We start from the raw sequence: 4,543 nt of genomic DNA, 5'->3' as shown, positions 1-4,543 counted from the left end.
CATTCTCAGGGAGATGAAAATGTGTCTGTGATCAGATTCACGAATTAACTCTGCTCTCCCCTTACCCAAGAACCAAAATACATTTCTATTAATTGATAGAAACAGTGTTCCGTTTTGTCGCCTGACTGATGTGGTATTTGGCGCCCCCTACTGGTAGGAAGTGCTTCGGCGGCGTCGAGTGTCTACATGTTGCGTCATCTCCACGGGCGCCTTTAGGCCATTCATTATCCAGACTTGCAGCTGAAAATCTAAGAGTTGATTTCTAACAATCAATTTGGGTACCAGAGGACTTCTTATGCTGATCATAAGCTCTGATGATATGTCATTCAGGATTCTTTAAGTTGCAAGAATCTGGCTTAAGCAAACATCGAGAAAGTACAGAGTTGGATAACTGGGTGTTCCAAGGCTCCATCTGAGGATCAAATCAGTCTAGGATTCAGATGACACGACCAGGCTCTACCACTCGGCATGGTTTCTGCTCAGCACGAGTTGGCTCTGCTTTCAGCCCTGGCAGGCCCACAAGCTCTCTACAACTGTATCAATCCCGAATGTCACATATTCCCACTTCCAATCCAGTGGAGAAGAAAAAGTGTTTGTGTCCTACTGTTCTCAGCAAAGGTTACAGGGCTCATGCCAACAGAATGTGATGGGCTGGTTGCTGAACCAAACGGAGTTCCCTATCCTCTCCCTCCTCCCACCTACATACACACATACAGGCCCGAGGATGGTTAATTCTATGTGTCAACCTGGCGAGGCTATAGGACTCAACTATTTGGTGCCATTCTAGATGTTTCTGAGAAGGTATTTTTAGATGCAGTTAACACTTAAACCCGCAGACTCTTGGTAAAGCCGAGCTCTCGGCAATGTGGGTGGGCCTCATCCAATCAGTTGAAGGTCTTCCCCTGACAGAGCGAATTCTGGCAGCACATTGCCTTTTGATTCAAACTCCCCTTTTTCCCTGGGTCCCCAGCCTGCCAACCTATCTTGCAGATTTCAGATTTGCTGGGCTTTATAGTCACAAAAACCAGTTCCTTAAAATACATCTCTCTCTCACTACATAGATAGTTATCTCCTATTGTTTCTGTTTTTCCTGAGAACTCTGATTAATACAGTCACCCACATCAAATAGTTGAAAAGAAAAAAGAGCTGCAATTTTTCTAGAGACAACTTGGCAGTGCTGTTACTAGGAAGAAGGAGAAAATATGTAGAAAAAGAATCACGGATGATCACTACAGCTAGGAATTATTACAATCAACTGATTGCTATTTAGTAAGAGCAATTTGGTTGACAACAATTTTTAAAACATCAGGTCCATGGGGAGAAAGAATAAAAGTAGTTTTGGCGGGGGAAAGGTATTGAAGGTTTTCTTCCTCCCGGCTTTCTATATAATCAGATACGTGTTTAAATGTTACTCAGCTTGGGGCGCCTGGGTGGCTCAGTGGGTTAAAGCCTCTGCCTTTGGCTCAGGTCGTGATCTCAGGGTTCTGGGATCGAGCCCCGCTTCAAGCCTGCTTCCCCCCTCCCCACCCCGGCTGCCTTTCTGTCTGCTTGTGATCTCTGTCTGTCAAATAAATAAATAAAATCTTTTAAAAAAAAATGTTACTCAGCCTGGGATGTTGAGTGGCAAGCCTATCTTTAGAGGAGAACCAAGCTTTAACCTATATGGTGTGGTTTGAGTAAAACCAGGATGATTGTCCAAAATATCTCCCACATCTGGTAGAGGGCCTGAAATTCCATTATTAAAATTGTATATCTTTGCCTTGAAGGCTTGGAGGCCCTTAGGATTATGTTGTTAAAATAAAAATAGCCTTTAGAAACATCCAAACAGTTTTCCCTAGAACACCAGCATTCCTGAGGTGTTCATTCAGCAGGTGTTCCTAAAAGGACCCCCTGAAGAGGACAAACAAGTGTGGGCGACGGTCTATACCATATCCCCCTCTTAGACAATACATATTAGCATAGTAAAGGCTCTGAGAAGTCTTGAATAAGAGACCTGTTTAAATTTTAAAGATCTAGAATATTCTAAAATCATTGACTGTGAAATAAGTATCTCCCCACAAAGCACCTACTACTATCTCATTGAAGCTGAGGGTGATTGCTGGGGCAGGGGGTGAGGGGAGTAGTGGATGGAAAGAGCAGGGCCCAGGAGCAAAAATACCTAAGTTTAATTCCTGGCTCTGCTATTGATTAACTAACCAATTTTGTCAATATTGCTTAAGCTTTTTTTGGCTACTGTTTTTTATTTGTAACGTTAGTTTAATAAGCACCCACGTCTCTGGACTAAAATGATTAATATTAAGTAAGGGAGAGCCATTTGTGAAAGTTGCTGGCTCATAATTCACACTCAGGGGATGCTGATTTTGTCCATTGTCCCCTCTCTCTCTTTCTCTCTCCTTTTTCCCTTCCTCCTTCCTTCTTCTTACCATATTTTTTTAATTTCAATGAGTTTTTAATTAAGAATGGTTTTGGATATACAGAAAAGTTGCTAAGAGTCCCCTATATGCCAACTCCCATCAGATTCACTTCTTTTGTGTTTCTTCTGTGTCAGAACAGTGAAAGGAAAGAGCCTGGCCCACCAGGGTCTGGCCAGGACTCATCAACAATAAACTGGAAGGTGAGGCAGAAACGAGCAAATGCATACCCACAAGCCTGGGCCTTAAGTGCAGTGCAAACCCTAAGGTGGGTGAAGGCCCCCAAGAGAGTGACCTAACCCAGACTTTGGGTGCCTGAATAATCTTCCAAAAGAAAATATCAACACATATCAGATAAAGGGTTAGTATCTAAAATCTATAAAGAACTTATCAAACTCAACACCCAAAGAACAAATAATCCAACCAAGAAATGGGCAGAAGACGAACAGACATTTCTGCAAAGAAGACATCCAGATGGCCAACAGACACATGAAAAAGTGCTCCATATCACTCGGCATCAGGGAAATACAAATCAAAACCACAATGAGATACCACCTCACACCAGTCAGAATGGCTAAAATTAACAAGTCAGGAAATGACAGATGTTGGCAACGATGTGGAGAAAGGGGAACCCTCCTACACCATTGGCGGGAATGCAAGCTGGTGCAGCCATTCTGGAAAACAATATGGAGGTTCCTCAAAAAGTTGAAAATAGAGCTATTCTATGACCCAGCAATCGCACTACTGGGTACTTACCCTAAAGATACAAATGTAGTGATCTGAAGGGGCACGTGCACCTGAATGTTTATAGCAGCAATGTCCACAATAGCCAAACTATAGAAAGACCCTAGATGTCCATCAACAGATGAATGAATAAAGAAGAAGGGGTATATATATAAAATGGGATACTATGCAGCCATCAAAAGAAATGAAATCTTGCCATTTGTGACAACGTGGATGGAACTAGAGGGTGAGCGAAATAAGTCAATCAGAGAAAGACAATTATATGATCTCTCTGATAGGAGGAATTTGAGGGGCAGGATGGGGGAAGGGAGGGAAAAATGAAACAAGATGGGATCAGAGAGGGAGACAAACTTTAAGAGACTCTCAGGAGACAAACAGGGTTGCTGGGTGGTGGGGGTGGGGGTTGGGAATAGGGTGGCTGGGTGATGGACACTGGAGAGGGTAGTGCTATGGTCAGTGCTGTGATTTGTGTAAGACTGATGATTCACAGACCTGTACCCTTGAAGCAAATAATACATTTTATGTTAATTTTTAAAAAATTAAAAAGAAAATGTCAACAATGAAGAAGCCTGGCTAGAGGAGTGAGCCGGCCAAAGGGAGGAGGCATCGAGTGTTCCTGATGGGATGACCCCAATCGGAAGGAAGAGGGAAGAGAGGCAGCAGACGAGGCTCAGGACTAGAGGAAGGTTGTACAGAAATACTGAGTACTTCACTCTTGCCCGGCCTGGGAACTGCTTTCAGAATCACACTCCAGCGGTGTCATTATACAAACTTCCCTTCTGCAAAATTCTTGCAAAACCATCTGAACCGATAGATCTATTTTTCCAAAACAATAGCGGCTTTGAGCTGCCTTAACCCAAGTACCAAAGAATTACAACTTTTTTAAATGCGAAAATTGGCCAGGAAATAATGAGTAACAAAGGAGGAGGAGTCGTCGTGAACATTTCATGGGGCTTGAGCTGCGGGAAGGGTCCTAACTAGTTAGTTAGCTTTGTCCCCCTCTTGAGTGATACAGGTGAAGGGATTCCCCCCTCTTCTGAATCTCCTGAGCGCCGTATCTGAACCTTTCCTTGGGTGAATGTCACTTGGTACAGGGGTTCGTGGCTCCCGCGAGCCTTCGGGCTCAGCCACAGCTCGCGAGCTCAGCGAGGCCGGTCTTCCCGGGACGTTCCCAGCGAGCGGCCATGGCTCCGGCGGGAGGGGCGTCCCGCAACTATTCTCAGGGTGTCCGAAGGTCAGCCAGCTGCTCCCGGGGTCCTCACCTGAACCCCGCCCGCCAGCCGCCCGCGGAAACGCCTCCGCACGGGGAATGCCCGTTTGTGTAACGAAGCCTGGCCGCCCCCCCCCACCCCAGCTCCCACCCGCTGCGCGGTCCCTGGGCGCACCTT

The sequence above is a fragment of the Lutra lutra genome, chromosome 14 (genome assembly GCF_902655055.1).
Source record: "Lutra lutra chromosome 14, mLutLut1.2, whole genome shotgun sequence".
NCBI classification, from domain to species: domain Eukaryota; kingdom Metazoa; phylum Chordata; class Mammalia; order Carnivora; family Mustelidae; genus Lutra; species Lutra lutra.
This window is presented reverse-complemented; position numbering follows the sequence as displayed.